The sequence below is a fragment of the Coregonus clupeaformis genome, chromosome 27, assembly GCF_020615455.1.
Source record: "Coregonus clupeaformis isolate EN_2021a chromosome 27, ASM2061545v1, whole genome shotgun sequence".
Taxonomy (NCBI): domain Eukaryota; kingdom Metazoa; phylum Chordata; class Actinopteri; order Salmoniformes; family Salmonidae; genus Coregonus; species Coregonus clupeaformis.
This window is the reverse complement of record NC_059218.1, coordinates 2,185,586-2,208,909: the sequence shown is the minus strand read 5'-3', so window position 1 is coordinate 2,208,909 and position 23,324 is coordinate 2,185,586.

The window sequence follows — 23,324 nt, the reverse complement described above, 5'->3', positions numbered from 1 at the left end:
ATAGAATTGCAATAAAATTAGCTTCAAAAGCACCATTTTCTTTGCACCCCATGACAAAATGTGTAGAATTGCAGGAAATAAGTTTTAAACCTGCAAAATTCTCTCCACCAACAAGAGGGGTGTGAACAGTTTGTGTCATGAACAGTGCTAGTGCCCATAGAAATAGACGTGGCGTGTGCATGCAAGGGGGGGATGTTCCCCAATGCTGGAAGGGGGGCCCCGAGTTAAAAACTTTGGGAACCCTTGTGCTAAATGACTAAAATGTGTGTTTTAAAGAGTTAAATGAGATATGCCTGCAGGTAGTTCCTGCCTGATCCTGTGGAGATTTGGGCAAAATTGGGCAAAAGTCTGTTCTCTCCTCGACTCCTCTCTCCTCCTTCACCCGGAAACTGATAAGTGGTCGAGGAGAGTGTCAATTCGTCAGTAGGCGAGCGAAGGAGTCTGATCCCCTCCTCGATTACCTACTTCAACAGAGCATGCGCAAGACTATTCTCGCGGCAGTTAGCGTGGAAATGTTTTAAAATACGCCACACCCCCTTTCAATCAATCAGCTGTTGTTTTCTCAAAGGAGAAAGGCACGCACACATTTAAAAACAAATGCTGTTTATCCTTTTATCTATACAATGTATTGCACAACTAGCTACATTTGTTTTGATCATTTTACACATTTATTTTGGGATTCCACCCCTGTAAACGTAATTTGTTTTATGACGCGTGAGTGAAGGAGAGTCTCATTTCAAGCGCATTTTACCTTTGACCTTTTTCAAAAAGAGGCAAGGAGAGGACGGAGGAAAGGAGAAGAGCAAAACCAATCAGTGTGTCTGAGAAGAGGAGGAGGAAAGAAATAGTCACGTATCCCTTGAAGTTCCCTTCCCATCCTTCACTCCCTCATTCTCTCCTGTTATGATGACCCACTGAGAAAGGGCAGCAATAGACCACACAGATCAAAGACACACACACACACCAGTCAGGTAGCTCAAGATCCACTTCGAAATCCGCTGTCTGTCCAGATACACAAGACATCAGGAGGTGCCTTCAAACCTGGCCACTAGGGGCAAAAGTGAGCGCTATTACCATCAAGTAGGCTCGGGTTTTGCTAGTGTGTTGTGGACGGGGGCAGCTCCAAGGGTCTTGTATTCAATCCCATTGATAGGCACTAGTTTTTGTTGTTTTAACCCTCTCCCAAACCTTGACCCTTAACTATTCTGAATTATTACCGAAACTTAACCAGCGGTGCAACCCAGGGTGCAGCTGCAGCAGGAGGAGCAACCCAGGGTGTCCAAAACACGTCAAAATGTAACATTTGGAGCAACTTCTTAAATTTGAAGTTTGGAGAAACGTAGACAAACGTCGGAATCTGAAGTCAAATTGGTCAAACCGTGAGATCATATTGCACACATACAATCGAGGTCAAAAGTTTTGAGAATTACACAAATATTAATTTTCACAAAGTCTGCTGCCTCAGTTTTTATGATGGCAATTTGCATATACTCCAGAATGTTATGAAGAGTGATCAGATGAATTGCAATTCATTGCAAAGTCCCTCTTTGCCTTGAAAATGAACTTAATCCCCCAAAAACATTTCCACTGCATTTCAGCCCTGCCACAAAAGGACCAGCTGCCATCATGTCAGTGATTCTCTCGTTTACACAGGTGAGTGTGTTGACGAGGACAAGGCTGGAGATCACTCTGTCATGCTGATTGAGTTAGAATAACAGACTGGAAGCTTTAAAAGGAGGGTGGTGCCTGAAATCATTGTTCTTCCTCTGTTAACCATGGTTACCTGCAAGGAAACACGTGCCGTCGTCATTGCTTTGCACAAAAAGGGCTTCACAGGCAATGATATTGCTGCTAGTAAGATTGCACCTTAATCAACCATTTATCGGATCATAAAGAACTTCAAGGAGAGAGGTTCAATTGTTGTGAAGAAGGCTTCAGGGCGCCCAAGAAAGTCCAGCAAGCGCCAGGACCGTCTCCTAAAGTTGATTCAGCTGCGGGATCGGAGCACCACCAGTGCAGAGCTTGCTCAGGAATAGCAGCAGGCAGGTGTGAGTGCATCTGCATGCACAGTGAGGCGAAGACTTTTGGAGGATGGCCTGGTGTCAAGAAGGGCAGCGAGGAAGCCACTTCTCTCCAGGAAAAACATCACTGACAGACTGATATTCTGCAAAAGGTACAGGGATTGGACTGCTGAGGACTGGGGTAAAGTCATTTTCTCTGATGAATCTCCTTTCCGATTGTTTGGGGAATCCGGAAAAAAGCTTGTCCGGACAAGACAAGGTGAGCGCTACCATCAGTCCTGTGTCATGCCAACAGTAAAGCATCCTGAGACCATTCATGTGTGGTGTTGCTTCTCAGCCAAGGGAGTGGGCTCACTCACAATTTTGCCTAAGAACACAGCCATGAATAAAGAATGGTAACAACCATCCAAGAACAGTTTGGTGACGAACAATGCCTTTTCCAGCATGATGGAGCACCTTGCCATAAGGCAAAAGTGATAACTAAGTGGCTCGGGGAACAAAACATCGACATTTTGGGTCCATGGCCAGGAAACTCCCCAGACCTTAATCCCATTGAGAACTTGTGGTCAATCCTCAAGAGGCGGGTAGACAAACAAAAACCCACAAATTCTGACAAACTCCAAGCATTGATTATGCAAGAATGGGCTGCCATCAGTCAGGATGTGGCCCAGAAGTTAATTGACAGCATGCCAGGGCGGATTGCAGAGGTCTTAAAAAAGAAGGGTCAACACTGCAAATATTGACTCTTTGCATAAACTTAATGTAATTGTCAATGAAAGCCTTTGACACTTATGGAATGCTTGTAATTATACTTCAGTATACCATAGTAACATCTGACAAAAATATCTAAAAACACTGAAGCAGCAAACTTTGTGACGACCAATACTTGTCATTCTCAAAACCTTTGACCACAACTGTACACACACACACACACACACACACACACACACACACACACACACACACACACTTATGAATTAGGGAAGTGTCTGCAGGGAGCTATAGCCTTAGATAGGGTTGTTTCCTCAGAAGCTATAATGTTTTCGATTTTCACAAAATTGAATCCATAGAAGGGTCCTTTGGAGGAAGGATTGTTGTCTTAAAGCATAATTCAGAAATAATTAATTGAAGTTGGAACATTTGTGCCAATATATTGAAATATTACCCAAATATTTTTTTATATATTTTCAATATTCATATATTAGTGTAAGAAAATGTTTATTGAAATCAAAATACTACAGAGCACATACAGATGAAACATGATGGTCTTAAAGGAGGCCTGGGTAAGGTCGAAATGTCACAAATGTTCCAACTTCAATTATGCTTGTCAAATATGCCAACAAAGGACCCATCTTTAGATTACATTTTGTGAAATTCCCCCAAATTATGTTCCTGTTCTAGTTTTGCGAGGAATCACCCATAGGCCCAAAGTTGATATTAATCTCTGTTATAGCTTCTCATTCCACCAAATCCACATCAGTGCAACATGGTCTGTCATGGTGAATTAATAAATTAACAAATCACTAAACGAGTTATGGCCAAATAGCTGCTGCTTATCTCCTCGTTTCACAAAGCCTGTAGATCACTCACCCTCTGTCTTTGTGGCTGGCATCAAATCAAATGAGGCTTTCATTTTCACGCCCTGGCTCTGGGGACTCTTAAATGTTGAGCCAGGGTGTGGATTTTTCTATATTTAGTTTTCAATGTTTTTTGTTCTAGATCGTTTAGATCTATGTTGGCCAGGGTGGTTCCCAATCGGAGGCAGCTGTAGCTCGTTGTCTCTGATTGGGGACCATACTTAGGCAGCCTGTTGGCACCAGTTAGTTTGTGGGATCTTGTTCCGTAAAGGTTTGTGTTGTTGTAACCTCAGGACTTCACGTATCGTTCGTTTTGTTTGTGTGTTGTGTACTAAATAAAATGTACGCTTATCACGCTGCGCCTTGGTTCCAGGAGTCATCAGTCAACGTTTGTGACATTCATAAAGCACTAGAAGACATTGAAGGCATTGACGGAATCCAATCGAAATGAGATTATAGTTTTATTGCTGTTGTTCTGTCTTGTTTTTTAAAACAGTCTCAACCAATGCGGCAATGAAAAGTTGACTGTTGCGGTGTGTGTCAGTGTGTGAGGTGTTTACAGTAAGCCCCATAAACAGCACCACAGGCAGCAGTTACCATATTAAAAGGTGAAAATAACATTGGCAGGCAGCGCTCCTAGATCTGGGAGAATATACTGTACAGTCTAGTAATTACAGCTAATTAGATGACAAAGCAAAGCCTCAGGAACACTACACCCAGCCAAGTGTGTGTCATATGCAGTCCCTTCTGTTCCCCAGCTGTGCCCACAGTACAAGGAATATCAGGTGGGCGGTATGTAAATTAACTGCTTTCCTCCTCTCTGCCTAGTATAAATGTTCTTCAGTTCCAGTGCATTGTGCCAAATAGCTCTACTGTACCATTTTGCTAATATCCCACACTGTTGGCTAATCTGCTGTACCTCCTCACACATTATAGGAGAGAAACTTTGGAAAGATGTACTTGCAATTCCAACAGCTGTAGGTAATGAATTTAGAAGATACGAGACAGACATATCTGGGATCAGGCCAGTTTGAATCTTACCTAGTTTAATGTATCCTTTTGCAAGTTCTCTTGTATTCTCCCCTACCGGTCCGAGGCTGTGTTACCCCCTCGGGAGAGAATAAGAGAAGAGCAGGTGTTCATGTTGCTCATTATGAGAATGAAAACAGGTTTTTATATCGGCAATATAAAATGAGATGTCATTACTGTTGTTCTGGAGCTGTCTGGGACTCAATATCTAGTTAATGGAGCCACATCTACTGCTCTACTGTGTGTGTGGGGGTCTCAACATCCAAGGTTCTTTAGAATCCCGGAACCACAAACAGGCAGGAGGCAGATAAGATAAAAGCAACACAGAACAAGGACAGGCCCGGGCAAACTCACACCACATACACGCTAGAGTCCATAATTGTTTGGCATGGAACGTTCGTCGCCTTGGTGTTGGCATCATAGCGTTCCAATGCGGTAGTCGCAGAGGGGAGGCGTGGCTCAGGTCCCTGATTAACACACTCGTTCCCTCATTCACTAAATGAGACAAACACTCAAAAGGCAGTTAACCAATTCAAAGTAAAGGAAGTCACTCAAATAAGTAAAGAAGAAATAAACCAAAACACAGCACACGATAGGAATAAATAAATATTTAATGCACTTCTAAGTGAATACATTCAAAATAAAGCACACATGAGGGAATAAAGAAAAATGACTAAATAGAGCCGTGACACGTGCGTATGTGTTGCCATAGCCATTCTGTAGAGGGCGCTGTAGACTCATGTGGTGAGCTGCCCTGGAGGGACAGGTAGGTAGGAGACTGGGAGATTACATCACATCATAATAATAAATTGGATTATATCATGCTATCAAATTACCCATTTATAAAGAGGGAGCGAGAGGGCAGTCCACAAGAGGAGAGAGAGAGAAACGCCAGCCTGCCTCAGCCAGCACATCTAAAAAAGGCCAAACCTCGGCTCCTCTTTCCACATAACAACCACTCGGTAGCCCTCACTGAGTCACTATCCCTCTCTAACACTGCCTCTCTATCTCTCTATACACAGAAAAACACAGGCGCAATCTGTCTCTGCAACACTTAAATGATCAAATCTATTTCCATCATGCCGCCTCCCCTCTTCCCAATCTCTCCTTCCTCCCCTGGTTTCCAGACGTGCGTGTGTGTGCATTAAACTGCATTAAACTGCTTCGCCTACTAAACTCCTTCACAGCTTCAGAGGATAATATAGTAATGATAAAACTTTATCTACAATAATTCATACATGACAATAAGCTGGGATACACTAACTCACTTCGTGCCGCACACACACGCACACATGCATGCATGCACACACACACACACAGCTGTTGTGGTCATCTTTAGTCATCTAGTGATTAGCCAGCGCTAACGGCTAATTAGCACTCTGCCGCTAGCAGGCTGGTGTAGCCCAAAGGCCGGCAGATGGCCACATTGAGTCTTTTCATCTCACCGTCCAAAGGGAATGTATGCAGCTGGCTATACACCCGTATCCCCCCTGGACCGGTTCATAAATAAAACAGTGTCCATTCAGGCTGCAAAGTCATCAATTTCCTCCTTAACTGTATTTAATGGTGAGAAGGCGTGGGAAAAAACAGGGAAAATATGCATAGGAAACACCATTTCCTATCACCATGCTAGAGTGGCTAACGCTACTTTGTGATGTTGCGCCCCACGTTAAGCCATGGGTAAACAACAGACTGCTGCAACCTGATTCGCTGAACGCGATACGCAACATCCGGGACTAGCATTCTGTTTTTTTCCGCCTTCTCACCATTAAATCGAGTTAAGGAGGAAATTGACTTCTTTGCAGCCTGAATGTACAAACCGGTCCACGGGGGATACAAGTTTATAGCCGGCTGCATGCATTCCCTTTGGACGGTAAGATTGAAGGACTCAATATCGCCATCTGCCGGCTTTTGGCTACAGGCTGATGGTGCTCTGGGACCAGTGGAGGCTGCTGAGGGGAGGACGGCTCATAATAATGTCTAGAACGGAGCAAATGGAATGGCATGAACACATGGCATGTGTTTGATGTATTTGATACCATTCCACTAATTCCGCTCCAGCTATTACCACAAGCCCGTCCTCCTCAATTAAGGTACCCCCAACCTCCTGTGTCTGGGACTGATCAAATCAAATCAAATTGTGTTTGTCACATGCGCCGAATACAACAGGTGTAGACCTTACAGTGAAATATTTACAAGCCCTTAACCAACAATGCAGTTTTAAGAAAGAATACCAAAAAAAAGTACATATAAAATACAATATCAAGTAATACGAAATAATAGTTTTTGCTTTTAAGCAGGAATCAGGAGGATATAATTATGGTCAGATTTGCCCAATGGAGGGCGAGGGAGAGCTTTTTACACATGTCTGTGTGTGGAGTAAAGGTGGTCTAGAGTTTCTTTCCCTCTGGTTGCACATTTAACATCCTGGTAGAAATTAGATAAAACGGATGTACGTTTCCCTATATTAAAGTCCCCGGCCACTAGGAGCACCGCCACTGGATGAGCTTTTTCCTGTTTGCTTACGGCCGTATACAGTTAATTGAGTGCGGTCTTAGTGCCAGCATCGGTTTGTGGTGGTAAATAGACAGCTACGAAGAATATAGATGAAAACTCTCTTGGTAGATAGTGTGGTCTACAGCTTATCATGAGATACTTTACCTCAGGCGAGCAAAACCTTGAGACTTCCTTAGATATCGTGCACCAGCTGTTGTTTACAAATATACATAGACCGCCACCCCTTGTCTTACCAGAGGCTGCTGTTCTATCCTGCCAATACAGTGTATAACCCTCCAGCTGTATGTTATTCATGTCTTCGTTCAGCCACGACTCGGTGAAACATAAGATATTACAGTTTTTTAATGTCCCGTTGGTAGGGTGTATGTGCTTGTAGTTTGTCCACTTAATTATCAAGCGATTTTAAATTGGCTAATAGTATCGATGGCAAAGGCAGATTAGCCACTCGTCGCCGGCTCCTTACCAGACGCCCCGATCTCCTTCCGCGATATCTCCTTTTCTTTCTACTGCGAATTACGAGGGCCCTTTTCCTCTCTTTCTCTCTCGCTTTCTCGCACTCCCTCTACCTCTCCCACCCTCTCTCTTTCTCTTTCTCTCTCTCTTTTCCCTGCTTTCTCTCTTCTCTCTCTTTTTCTCTATAACTACATAACGAGGGAGAGTAGGGGTCACAAGGTGTTGTTCCTCGAAAGAGGTTACGGTAATTTGTTTTTGTTCATGTTTCTGTGGTTGTCCTAGAAAGTTGCTTGATGTTCGGAGAAAACGAAGCACCTTCTAAGGGTTGCTGATTGTGTTTTGTTTTCCAGAGGGTCTCCACCGCTCTTTGTCTGTCTGTGGGTAATGCTAATGAACAGATACAATGTGCCCACATGATGATCCTGCTAATTAACAGTGTCTGCTGTAATTATGCTTCATTAGAATAAGAACAGTTATTCAGATGGAGGATTGTCGCAGGGGGCACTCATATGATGCTTCCCAAATGCAGAAACCAGGGCTCTGGTCAAAGTAGTGCACTATATAGTGAATAGGATGCCATTTGGGACATAGCCATACACTCACCATTTGTTTGCCGGTAAGAGAGACTGAGGTTGTCACATTCAACAATCAGGTCTGTGTTTCCCTCCTCTGGTGCAGTCATCACACTCATCACACACAATTAAAGGTCTGTGATTAAAATGTTTTCCTGGAATTGAATGGAATCTAAACATGCCTGCCGTCCCCTTGTGTGTCTGAGTACATTAGTACCAGAAGGAGGGCAATTAGTGTGTGTGTGCGTGTGTGTGTGTAATTAGAGCCTGTGGGATGCCAGCACCATGCAGTTCAGAGTGGAGGGCATTTATATTGCATTTTGGGAATAGGGAGTAAAAATGAGCAAACAACACAGAGTGGAGGTGAGGTGGGCTCTTAACTTCACAGAGAGAGAGAGAGAGAGACAGAGGGGGAGAGAGAGAGGTGGAGGGGGAGGAAGTCCTGAGCTTGGAGATGGTGCAGGGCAGATCAATACGGTTTAATGTGGATCGATCAAGTTTAATGAGGATAATTCTGTACAGATCTGTGTGAAGAAGCTGGAGTAGATACACTACTGGCCAAGCAGGGAGAGAAGCATAGGCCCTGACACGTACACATGCTCATGTACACACACACACACACACACACCCACACACACACTCACACACACACACACACACAGAAACACACACACACACACACTCACTCACTCACTCACTCACTCACTCACTCACTCACTCACTCCTCACTCACTCACTCACTCACTCATTCACTCACTTCTGGCAATGCAGAGAGAGGGGCCAATGTTCTGGCTCAGGCTCCCACACACAGGAGAAGAGGACAAATCAATGGGATCAATAGAAAAGTGTGGAGGAGATAAACCATGGTGAAGTTGGAAACAGCGTTTGCTGTTTGTTTTCTTTTTCATTTATTTCTTTATATATTTATGAATACATTTTTTACCCCCAACTCACAACCACTAGTCCTAGTGCCTCCGTTTCTCACAATATAGTACAACTGTAATATAAAACGTCTGTGGAGACACAGACCATCATAATACTCTCATTAAGATAATTTCATTCAGTGGGTAGAGACTAGAGAAGGAATCACTCACAGGACACTAACAGAGCAGGATGTTCTTATGACAGAGCTGTATGCCAAAGACACACACACACAAACACCAAACGCACACGCTTGCCCTCACACTCACACATGCTCCCAATGATAAGCACTCACAGTCACACAGCATGCACCTTATCACAATCTGGCTCAACAATTGTAGTCCATGACAACAGCACTCCAACCATGGCTCATTTTCTCTCCTGACCCCTGACCTGTCTCTCTGCTCCAATCAGACTCTCAATATGGTAATCTACATCTCACAGATAGACCGGGCTTTACAACCCAGCTGGGGTCCCATCACAATCAGTACACAAACAAGACAGCTCCCCTCTACATATTCAGACAGCACATTTGAAATGCCTTCAGATACACAGCACAAACTAGATAAGTGACCAGAGATCACCTTTCGCTCTCACCAGAGTCAGACAAACTGATATTCATATTTATTCTTATTCCATAGTACTCTGATTTAGATTTTGTCAACTGTGTTGAAAGAGAGAGAGAGAGAGACGGGGGGGCACACTGGACGACACATCTCCGGGTCCATTTAAGGAAATTAAGGATGTACTGAAGATAAAGTGTTTCTGAGTGTCTGTTTCACATTAGAATGTTGGCAGCGTTTCTGTCGGCTGCTCTTAACGCTCTATGTCTATTTACAAATCTAAACATTGTCTGCGTGACTGTCTGTCTGTCTGTCTGTCTGTCTCTCTCTCTCGCTCTCGCTCTCGCTCTCTCACCTCTGATTCAGGAAGGCACAGTGTTACAGAGCATTCAGGTAGAAATATATTGACTAGAAGAGTCCTGAGCTCCACTTCCCCAGCCTGTGATATCATGATGTGTTAAGGGGGATCTCTGAGGGAAATGTATAGTGCCGGAGAAAGTAGATTTACACTATCGTTTCAAGTTTAAAAGTGAAATTCTTACCTTTCCCTACAACGCAGCGCTAATAATAATATAAATAATAACAGAACAAATATTTTTTTAAAGTACGAATTAAAACCACACAAGAATTACGATAAGAGTTTAAAGAACACGAGAATGCAAGTACATACATGTCAGTGCCAGTACATTATTCATTGTGCAGGGGTGCTAACAAGTGACTGGTAGTAGGATATACAGTGAGGGAAAAAAGTATTTGATCCCCTGCTGGTTTTGCACGTTTTCCCACTGACAAAGAAATGATCAGTCTATAATTTTAATGGTAGGTTTATTTGAACAGTGAGAGACAGAATAACAACAACAAAATCCAGAAAAACGCATGTAAAAAATGTTATAAATTGATTTGCATTTTAATGAGGGGAAATAAGTATTTGACCCCCTCTCAATCAGAAAGATTTCTGGCTCCCAGGTGGCTTTTATACAGGTAACGAGCTGAGGTTAGGAGCACACTCTTAAAGGGAGTGCTCCTAATCTCAGCTTGTTACCTGTATAAAAGACACCTGTCCACAGAAGCAATCAATCAATCAGATTCCAAACTCCACCATGGCCAAGACCAAAGAGCTCTCCAAGGATGTCAGGGACAAGATTGTAGACCTACACAAGGCTAGAATGGGCTACAAGACCATCGCCAAGCAGCTTGGTGAGAAGGTGACAACAGTTGGTGTGATTATTCCCAAATGGAAGAAACACAAAATAACTGTCAATCGGCCTGGGGCTCCATGCAAGATCTCACCTCGTGGAGTTGCAATGATCATGAGAACGGTGAGGAATCAGCCCAGAACTACACGGGAGGATCCTGTCAATGATCTCAAGGCAGCTAGGACCATAGTCACCAAGAAAACAATTGTTAACACACTACGCCGTGAAGGACTGAAATCCTGCAGCGCCCGCAAGGCCCCCCTGCTCAAGAAAGCACATATACATGCCCGTCTGAAGTTTGCCAATGAACATCTGAATGATTCAGAGGAGAACTGGGTGAAAGTGTTGTGGTCAGATGTCGAGCTCTTTGGCATCAACTCAACTCGCCGTGTTTGGAGGAGGAGGAATGCTGCCTATGACCCCAAGAACACCATCCCCACCGTCAAACATGGAGGTGGAAACATAATGCTTTGGGGGTGTTTTTCTGCTAAGGGGACAGGACAACTTCACCGCATCAAAGGGACGATGGACGGGGCCATGTACCGTCAAATCTTGGGTGAGAACCTCCTTCCCTCAGCCGGGGCATTGAAAATGGGTCGTGGATGGGTATTCCATGACAATGACCCAAAACACACAGCCAAGGCAACAAAGGAGTGGCTCAAGAAGAGGCACATTAAGGTCCTGGAGTGGCCTAGCCAGTCTCCAGACCTTAATCCCATAGAAAATCTGTGGAGGGAGCTGAATGTTCGAGTTGCCAAACGTCAGCCTTGAAACCTTAATGACTTGGAGAAGATCTGCAAAGAGAAGTGGGACAAAATCCCCCCTGAGATGTGTGCAAACCTGGTGGCCAACTACAAGAAACGTCTGACCTCTGTGATTGCCAACAACGGTTTTTGCCACCAAGTACTAAGTCATGTTTTACAGAGGGGTCAAATACTTATTTCCCTCATTAAAATGCAAATCAATTTATAACATTTTTGACATGCGTTTTTCTGGATTTTTTTGTTGTTATTCTGTCTTTCACTGTTCAAATAAACCTACCATTAAAATTATAGACTGATCATTTCTTTGTCAGTGGGCAAACGTACAAAATCAGCAGGGGATCAAATACTTTTTTCCCTCACTGTACCTGTAAACAGGGCTGAAAAGTGACTAGTAGCAGGAATATATAAATACTTATGGTAATATACTAATGGTAATATCTACATGTAAACATCACTAATAGTGACCAGTAGCAGGATAAATAGATACATATTAATGGTAATGGCAATCAATAATCAATGGACAGCAGCGTAATGCAGTAATAAATCTAATCAATAATCATTTTAACAGCAGCGTAGTTTATCGCTGAGTGGGTAGAGACCTGTGGATGGGCATAGAGTCTGTGGGAGATGGAGTGGTTGTTAGCCATTTAACAGTCGTATGGCCAGGGGATAGAAGTTGTTTAGGAGTCTGTTTGTCTGAGCCTTGATGCACCGGTACTGCCTGTCGGATGGGAACATGGAGAACAGGACATGTCTCGGTTGGCTGGGGTCTTTGGCAATTTTTCGGGCCTTTCTCAGACACTGCCTGGCATGTACGTCTTGGATGACTGGGAGCTCGCCCCCAGTGATGCGCTGGGCCATCCGCACCACTCTCTGCAGAGCCTTCTGGTCGTGGACGGTGCCATTGCCATACCAGACGGTGATACAACCAGTCAGGATGCTCTCAATTGTGCAGCTGTAAAAGTTCTTGAGAATCTGAGGGGCCATGCCAAATCGTTTCTCCTGAGGGAGAAGAGGCGTTGCTGTGCCTTCTTCACTACTGTTCTGGTGTGAGAGGACCATTTTAAGTCTTCAGTGATGTGGACACCGAGGAACTTGAAGCTCTTGACCCTCTCCACTGTGGCCCCATCGATGTGGACAGGGGTGTGCACCCCCGAAAATGACCTTGAAGATGCCTGCCAGCTGATCTGCAAGCTCTGAGAATGCACCCTAGAATACCGTCTGGCCCCGTGGCCTTGCGAGTGTTGACCTTACGTCGGCCTCGAAGAGCGAGATCACTCAGTCCGCTGGGACGGCGAGGGCCCTCGTGCATGGCTCTGTGTTGTTTTTGTCGAAGTGTGCATAAAATGCATTGAGTTCGTCCAGTAGCGAGGCATCGTTGGATGGATCATGGCTAGGTCTACGTTTGTAATCCATAATGGACTGTAGCCTCTGCCACGTGTCAAGCGTCGGAGCCGGTGTAATAGGATTTCACCTTGTTCCTATTTTGTACTTTTGCCTGTTTGATGGATCTGCAGCGGTCATAGCAGGACTTCTGGTTTGTGTTCGTGTCCTCAGCTGTAGCCTTGGAGTTGGCTGCGATAGCCCTGTGTGTGTCTGTCCTTTAGCTTAGCGCGTACTTCGGTGTTAATCCAGGGCTTTTGATTGGGAAGCAGTGAACCTTCACTGTGGGGACAACATCGGCGATGCATTTCCTGATGAAACCCAAGGTTTAGCTCATCGACGCTATCGGTGGTGTCCCTGAAACATATTCCAGTCAGCGCTAGCAAACAGTCCTGTAATTTAGCCTCCGATTTGGAGGACCATTTCTCTACGGAGTATGTCACGGGTACTTAATGTTTGAGCTTCTGTTTGTAAACAGGAAGCAGGAGTATAGAGACAAAGGGGGGACGAGGGAGGGCCATATATGCTTGCTTGTGGGTTAAGTAACAGTGGTCTAGGACTTTATCGCCCCTAGTGGCGAAGGAGACGTATTAATAAAAGTTGGGCATCATATGTCTTAGTGATGCGGAATTACAATCGCCGGCAACAAGAAAAGCAACCTCCGGATGCATGGTTTCCTGCTTATTTATAGCCCCGTACAGTTCGTTAAGTGCCAGCTTGTTGTTGTTGCCCTGCGGTGGAATATGTACAGCATTCACGGTAACAGATTAAAACTCTCTCGGGAGGTAGAAGGGTCAGCATTTGACCATCAGGTGTTCCAAGACGGGTGAACAATAGGTAGAGACTTCCACTGCGCTTGAGTCTGCACACCATCTGTTGATGATGAAGACACATACCCATCCCCCTCTGGATTTCCCTGAATCCGATGTCCTGTCCGCTCAGTGAATGGAGAATCCTTCGAATTGTATAGCCATGGCCGGTATTCCCTTTCCTTTAGTATCAACAGAATGCCCAATCTTTTGCCTCTTTTTCGCCAGCGATTCCTCTTGGCTAGCCCAAAGATTGGATCAGAGGTACATAAAGATCCCAGGGCGGATGGGTCGAAGTTGAAGCCGAAATTGAGGTTAGTCACTGCCGATATCTGATGTTTAAACGTTTTTGTCAATCATAAGAAAGAATAGCAGATACATTTAGTGCAAAAAAAGTAGAGATAAACGCAGAAATAATCAAAAAATAGCAAAGTTGGGTCAGAGCTCTCAAGACAGTAGCCATACAGCAAGGCGCCATCTTATATTATGATATTGATGAGGTTACACAGTGGCTGTGGTATTGCATGGCTGTGGTATTGTGTATGATATTATATTAATGGATTACTTCTTTCAGCACACACACGCAAGTTTGCTTGCACGAATGCACACACACACACACACAAATACACACACACACAACCACACGTATGCGCGCGCACACACACAGATGGTTTTGCTCCTGTGCTGCATTGTAGGAGGGCCGTGGGTGGCTCAAGAGGGAGCTGAAAATAAATCTATCCAGCACAGAAGTCTTCAGGATGTGCAGGCTTTAGTTCCAGCCCAGCACTAACACACCTGATTTAGCTAATCAAGGTTGATTGTTGATAAGTGTAATCAGGTGACTTTGTGCTGGGCTGATATGAAAGCACAGCCTGTAGCTCTCTGGGATTGAAGAACAACACAAAACACAATGTCAAAGAATACTAACATGCTCTATTTGCATCTAACCTCTACGGGATCGGTGTCCCGTATACGGGACGGTTGAGCTATCATGTGCTAATGTGATTAGCCTGACTGTTGTAAGTAACAGCAAACTTTCCAGGACATAGACATGTCTTATATGGGCAGAAAGCTTAAATTCTTGTTCATCTAACTGCACTGTCCAATTTACAGTAGCTATTACAGTGAAACAATACCATGCTATTGTTTGAGGAGAGTGCACAACAACAAAAAACATATCACGGCAACTGGTTTGAGACATTCACCTCTGAAGTTAAATAATGTACTTACATTCAGTAATCTTGCTCTGATCTGTCTTCCTAAGGGTCCCAGAGATAAAATGTAGCATAGTTTTGTTTGATAAAATCCATTTTTATATTCAAATGTAGGAACTGGTTTCTACAGTTTGAGCCCCTACTGTCTCTGGCTCCACACTCACCCCGCCCGGCCATCTAGATATGTGAAAGTTAGTGTATAAGCTAATGATCCATCATGTATGACATTCCTGGGAGTGTGTAAACTTACATTTTGCATTACCATATCATTTTTGTATGTTCTCTATAGTTATGTACTTGAAAATGTATAAATTGACCAATTCGGCACATTTGAGCAGACTTGATAAAAATAGTCCAGTATTGCAATGCTTCGCTGGATCAATCTGAAACTTTGCACACACACTGCTGCCATCTAGTGGCCAAAATCTAAATTGCGCCTAAACTGCAATATTATATTGTGGCCAAAAACGCATGTTTTTTTGTTTGTATTATCTTTTACCAGATCTAATGTGTTATATTCTCCTACATTAATTTCGCATTTCCACAAACTTCAAAGTGTTTCCTTTCAAATGGTATCAAAAATATGCATATCCTTGCTTCAGGTCCTGAGCTACAGGCAGTTAGATTTGGGTATGTCATTTTAGGCGAAAATTGAAAGAAAGGGTCCGATCCTTAAGAGGTTTGTCTATGGACACATACTTAACCTGTATGCACCCACAATAATATCTGCTAAACATGTATGTGACCAATACAATTTGATTTTATTTGATTTTATATAGACATTGTTATGAGTGTAGTGTGATTGATCATACAGTCCTGGCTGTGTCTGACAACTTGGATGAGTTGAGGTGATGATGTGAACAAAACAATGGGTACTAACACACACACACACACACCACACGCGCACAAAAACACACACACACAAACACACACAACAACAGCGCCTCTACAACCTCGGCATGGCCCCTAAGACCCTCACAAACTTCTACAGATGCATCATTGAGAGCATTCTGTCGGGCTGAATCAAGCCCTGGTACGGTGACTGCACCGCCCTCAACTGAATGGCTCTCCAGAGGATAAACGCTGCCTGACCTCCAGGACATTTACAGCACTAGGTGTCAAAGGAAGACCAAGAAGATTATCAAGGACCTCAGCAACCCGAGTCACAGTCTGTTCACGCTGTTACCATCTAGCAGACAGAGACAGTAAAGGGGCATCAAAGGAATGAAAGGCTGAATAACAGCTTCTATCTCCAGACCATCAGACTGTTGAACAGCCATCGTGCAATCTACTGTAGTAAGAGACAAAGATACACTCACACAAAACACACACACACACCTCATACACATACAGACTCCTGTAATCACATATACACTCACACACATGCCCATACTCACAAACACATGCACATAAACTCACACACAACGAACGCTGCTATCCCATGTATAGTATATAGAGACATTAAACACTGGACTGTTTCTTTTAAACTGTTTTTCACGCCGTGTATTCATACTTTATTCTTCACATAACTCATTCTAATATGGTTGAAGTCGGAAGTTTACATTCACCTTAGACAAATACATTTAAACTCAGTTTTTCACAATTCCTGACAATTAATCCTAGTAAAAATTCCCTGTTTTAGGTCAGTTAGGATCACCACTTTATTTTAAGAATGGGAAATGTCAGAATAATAGTAGAGAGAATTATTTATTTAATATTTTATTTCTTTCATCACATTCCCAGTGGGTCAGAAGTGTACATACACTCAATTAGTATTTGGTAGCATTGCCTTTAAATTGTTTAACTTGGGTCAAACGTGTCAGGTAGCCTTCCACAAGCTTCCCACAATACGTTGGGTGAAATTTGTCCCATTCCTCCTGACAGAGCTGGTGTAACTGATTCAGGTTTGTAGTCCTCCTTGCTCACACACGCTTTTTCAGTTCTGCCCACTGTCACGTACGTTCAATGACGGGTCAGACCAAGGCGCAGCGTGATATGCGTACATGTTTATTAACTTATAAACACAACGACAAAACAACAAACGAAACGAAACGTGAAGTCCAAAGGTAGAACACACAACATACCTTACACGGAACAAGATCCCACAACTCAACAGTGCCAATAGGCTGCCTAAGTATGATCCCCAATCAGAGACAATGAGCGACAGCTGCCTCTGATTGGGAACCACACCGGCCAACATAAAACTATAGAACTAGAATGACAACCATAGAATATACACACACAGAATATCCACACCCTGACTCAACATATACGAGTCCCCTGAGTCAGGGCGTGACACCCACAAAGTGTCTATAGGATTGAGGTCAGGGCTTTGTGATGGCCACTCCAATACCTTGACTTTGTTGTCCTTAAGCCATTTTGCCACAACTTTGGAAGTATGCTTGGGGTCATTGTCCATTGTCCATTGTCCATTGTCCAAGACACATTTGCGATCAAGCTTTAACTTCCTGACTGATGTCTTGAGATGTTGCTTCAATATATCCACATAATTTTCCTTCCTCATGATGCCATCTATTTTGTGAAGTGCACCAGTCCCTCTTGCAGCAAAGCACCCCCACAGCATGATGCTGCCACCCCCGTGCTTCACGGTTGGAATGGTGTTCTTCGGCTTGCAAGCAACCCCCTTTTTCCTCCAAACATAACGATGGTCATTAAGGCCGAACAGTTCTATTTTTGTTTCATCAGACCAGAGGACATTTCTCCAAAAAGTACAATCTTTGTCCCCATGTGTAGTTGCAAACCGTAGTCTGTCTTTTTTATGGCGGTTTTGGAGCAGTGGCTTCTTCCTTGCTGAGCGGCCTTTCAGGTTATGTCGATATAGGACTCGTTTTACTGTGGATATAGATACTTTTGTACCTGTTTCCTCCAGCATCTTGCTATTGTTCTGGGATTGATTTGCACCAAAGTACATTCATCTCTAGGAGACAGAGTGTGTCTCCTTCATGAGCGGTATGACGGCTGCGTGGTCCCATGGTGTTTATACTTGCGTACTATTGTTTGTACAGATGAACGTGGTACCTTCAGGTGTTTGGAAATTGCTCTCAAGGATGAACCAGACTTGTGGAGGTCTACCATTTTTTTCTGAGGTCTTGGCTGATTTCTTTTGATTTTCCCATGATGTCAAGCAAAGAGGCACTGAGTATGAAGGTAGGCCTTGAAATACATCCACAGGGACACCTCCAATTGACAAATGATGTCAATTAGCCTATCAGAAGCTTCTAAAGCCATGAAATCTTTTTCTGGAATTTTCCAAGCTGTTTAAAGGCAGTCAACTTAGTATGTAAACTTCTGACCCACTGGAATTGTGATACAGTGAATTGTAAGTGAAATAATCTGTCTGTAAACAATTGTTGGAAAAATTATTTGCGTAATGCACAATGTAGAGTTTGCCAAAACTATAGTTTGTTAACAAGAAATTTGTGGAGTGGTTGAAAAACAAGTTTTAATGAGTCCAACCTAAGTGTATGTAAACTTCCGACTTCAACTGTACATCTACTACTTCATATTGCATTTTGTTACACTGTTTATTTATACACTGGATTATTGACATAGCTCACTCTAATTGATCTACTGCACATATCATTCGAAGTATCTTTTTGGTGTATATACGCATAGATTGCATTTAGATTATTGACACAGTGTTAGTTGGGTTGTCAACTGGATTCATTCTGACATTCGTGATTTCTTGTTTTTTATTTTTATTAGTGCACTTGTTTGACATTTTGCTGCACTGTTAGGAGCTAGTAAAACAAGCATTATCGCTGCACCCACTATAAATCTGCTAAACTGTTTACGTTACGCTTAAACTTTGATTTGATTTGACACACACACACACACACACAAGCACACACACACAAGCAGCCTTAGATTAACACCTCCCTCCCCTGCTTCTCACCTCTCTCTCTAATCTTGTTCATTTCCTCCAAATGAGATTGATGTCCTGGGAACCATAAATCGATATTCCTGTTCCCCTGGGGAGGAAAATATATGTGGGATGGGGAGCAAGTGGAAAGGCAGTTAAGTAGAATACTTCCCCCTAGGACATCACTCACACACACACACACACACACACACACACACACACACACACACACACACACACACACACACACACACACACACACACACACACACACACACACACACACACACACACACACACACACACACACACACACACACACACACACACACACACACACACACACACACACACACATCCAGTATATCACCCTCAGTCCCATTACCTGCTAATTAATATGTGAATGATGTCCTATGGGCGCATGTGTGTTCGGTTTTGCTATCCTTGTGGGGACAAGTATAGTAAAACAAGGAAAATTCTGGCAATTGGTCTCCACAAGAAACATTTATATTTAACGCTTACGTGTTAGGTTTAGGGTTAGGGCTACAATTAGGGTTAGGGTTATACAGTGGGGGAAAAAAGTATTTAGTCAGCCACCAATTGTGCAAGTTCTCCCACTTAAAAAGATGAGAGAGGCCTGTAATTTTCATCATAGGTACACGTCAACTATGACAGACAAATTGAGAAAAATGTTTCCCGAAAATCACATTGTAGGATTTTTAATGAATTTATTTGCAAATTATGGTGGAAAATAAGTATTTGGTCACCTACAAACAAGCAAGATTTCTGGCTCTCACAGACCTGTAACTTCTTCTTTAAGGTGCTCCTCTGTCCTCCACTGATTACCTGTTTTACAGTTTTTTCCAACTGCTTACACACAAAAATCTTTTCATGTCACACGATTTTTGAAACCTCTCACTCAAAGTGCAAAACTACACACCAAATCTCCAAAACCATAAGCTATTTCTCAGCTTTTGACTCAGTTGTCAATTGCATAAAACACTTTTTTTTTTAAACACTACACACAATTCTCTACCTAAAACACGAAAATCTAACAGGAAGTGACTTGCTTTCCTTTTCCAAACACAACCAATCAAAATCATACACTTATTCACCAGGACACACACACACTCCTCACATGTGCAAACACTAATTGCTTAACTGATCACTAACCAATCACTGCTTTACTGTAGTATAGGACTGTTTTGATCAATGGATGCCAACAATGGACAGAGAGCAAGAGGAGTAGGAGGGAGAGGCAGGGGACAACGAGGACAAATTCAAAGACGAATAGTTGGAAGAGGAAGAGGAGGAGTAGGAGGAAGAGGAAGAGGAAGAGGAAGAGGAAGAGGAAGAAGAGGACGAGGACGAGGACGAGGGCAAAGAAGAGAAGGAAGGAGAGCCATCTCTGATGAGATTAGGGCAACACTTGTTGATCATGTGATCAACCACGGTTTGACCATGAGGAGAGGCTGGACTGAGAGTCCAGCCCAACTTGAGTCGATTTACAGTGGCGTCCATAATTCGAACCTTCAGAAATGAGAACAGGTATGCAACTATCTAATGACTATTTTAGCATTACAGTAATGTACTGTAAAATACGTATGACTGCATAGTATTGCATAAACATTTGTAACTCTAAGCCATCCATTTACTGCACTGCATTGAATGAATGAGGTTGGTTATCATGCTGTATTACATTTTTGTGTACATTGTTTACAGTTCCTATGCTGAACACGTACTGTGTTTGAATTTTGTACAGAGTGGAAAGGCAAAGACATCATGGAGGACGAGGACGCTTGTTTACAGATGTACAAGAGACTGCAATTATAAATATGGTTTTGGCCAACAATGCAATTAGCATTTGAGAGATAAGAGAACATATCTTGAATAATGACACCATATTTAACAACATCAATGCTGTAAGCCTGTCGACCATACAACGCATCCTCCAATGGCACCAAGTGACGATGAAACAACTTTACAAGGTGCCATTTGAGAGAAACTCTGACAGAGTCAAGAATCTGCGACATGACTTTGTAGAGGTATGTATGCAACACTACTTCCAGTACTTCAGACATACCATATTTACTCATCTGTATATCATTTTGTCTGTTACAGAGAGTATTGGAGATGGATGCCCATGTAAATGTATTTATGTGGATGAGGTTGGCTTCAACCTCACCAAAACCAGGCGCCGCGGAATAAATGTAATAGGACAGAGGGCAATTACCAATGTCCCTGGACAGCGTGGGGGAAATATAACTATGTGTGCTGCCATCACTCAAAACGGGGTCCTCCATCACAATGCCACACTGGGTCCATACAACACCGGCCATATGCTCACTTTTCTGGATGCAATTTACACAATGCTTGTCCCTGATCCAGATCAGGAGCCTGCTAGATTTGTGGTTATATGGGACAATGTTAGTTTTCACCGGGCTGTTCTGGTCCAAAACTGGTTTGCCACCCATCCACAATTTGTAGTTTTGTACCTACCCCCATATTCACCTTTTCTAAATCCCATAGAGGAATTCTTCTCAGCCTGGCGCTGGAAAGTGTATGATCGCCAACCCTATGCCCGCATGCCGCTACTTCAGGCAATGGAGGACGCATGTGGGGACATAGAGGAAAGCCTCTGTCCGAGGTTGGATACGCCATGCTAGGAGATACAGTACTTCCCTCGATGTTTGGCAAGAGAAAACTTATCTTGTGATGTGGACAAAGTATTGTGGCCAGACCCAGCCCGGAGAAGAGATGAAGCGTAGCTTAGCACTGGTGACTGCCCCCCTACCAAATTCCTGGACTGCACCCCCGGGACCCCCACACACAATTGTGTTCTTTACTGTATTCTAAAGAATATACTTTTGGTTGTCACGATCGTCTTGAGAAGTGGACCAATGCACAGTGTGGAATGTGAACATACTTTATTTTTGAATGATCACACGAAACAAAACAACAAACGATACGAAACGTGAAGTCCTTGGTTACAATACAAACCATACGGAACAAGATCCCACAACACACTTTGGAAAACAGGCTGCCTAAGTATGGTCCTCAATCAGAGACAACAAGCAACAGCTGATTCACGTTGCCTCTGATTGAGAACCACACCAGCCAACATAGAAACAAATGAACTAGAATATCACCCTAGCACACAAAACACAAAGAAACAATACACCCTGGCTCAACATAACAGAGTCCCAGAGCCAGGGCGTGACAGTACCCCAAAGGCGCGGACTGCGATCGCGCGCCAAACATAAACCGAACAGGGGAGGGCCGGGTGGGCATTCCTCCTCGGAGGCGGTTCCGGCTCGGGCATGACCCCCACTCCCTCTCTAACCCCCCAAAGCGCCCCTGGTCCGGTCTGGCCCTGCTGGCCGGAGCTGGACTGAACACTGGTGGAGCGGATTGCTCTAGCTCCGGAGTGGAGCAGCTGACCGGTGCGGACCAGGCACCGGTGGAACAGGCACGGGCTGTGCCAGACTGACGACGTGCACCACAGGCTTGGTGCGGGGATCAGGGACGGGCCGGACCGGGCTGACGACGCGCACCATTGGCTTGGTGCGGGGAGCAGGGGGGGGCCAAACCGGGCTGACGGGGCGCACCACTGGTTTGGGGCGGGGAGCAGGAACAGGCCGGACCGGGCTGACGACGCGCACCATTGGCTTGGTGCGGGGAGCAGGGAAGGGCCGAACCGGGCTGACGAGCGCACCACTGGCTTGGTGCGGGGAGCAGGGACGGGCCGAACCGGGCTGACGAAGCGCACCACTGGTTTGGTGCGGGGAGCAGGGACGGGCCGAACCCGGGCTGACGAGCGCACCACTGGCTTGGTGCGGGGCGCAGGAACAGGCCGGACCGGGCTGACAACGCGCACCATTGGCTTGGTGCGGGAGCAGGGACGGGCCGAACCGGGCTGACGAGCGCACCACTGGCTTGGTGCAGGGAGCAGGGACGGGCCGAACCGGGCTGACGAGCGCACCACTGGTTTGTTGCGGGGAGCAGGGACGGCCGAACCGGGCTGACGAGCGCACCACTGGCTTGGTGCGGGGAGCAGGAACAGGCCGGACCGGGCTGACGACGCGCACCATTGGCTTGGTGCGGGGAGCAGGGATGGGCGAACCGGGCTGACGAGCGCACCACTGGCTTGGTGCGGGGAGCAGGGACGGGCCGAACCGGGCTGACGGGCGCACCACTGGTTTGGTGCGAGGGGCAGGAACAGACCCGGGCTGGCGACGTGCCCCACAGGCTTGGTGCGGGGAGCAGGGACGGGCCGAACCGGGCTGACGGCGCACCACTGGCTTGGTGCGGGGAGCAGGGACGGGCCGAACTGGCTGACGGCGCACCACTGGTTTGGTGCGAGGGGCAGGAACAGGCCGGACCGGGCTGGCGACGCGCCCCACAGGCTTGGTGCGAGGGGCA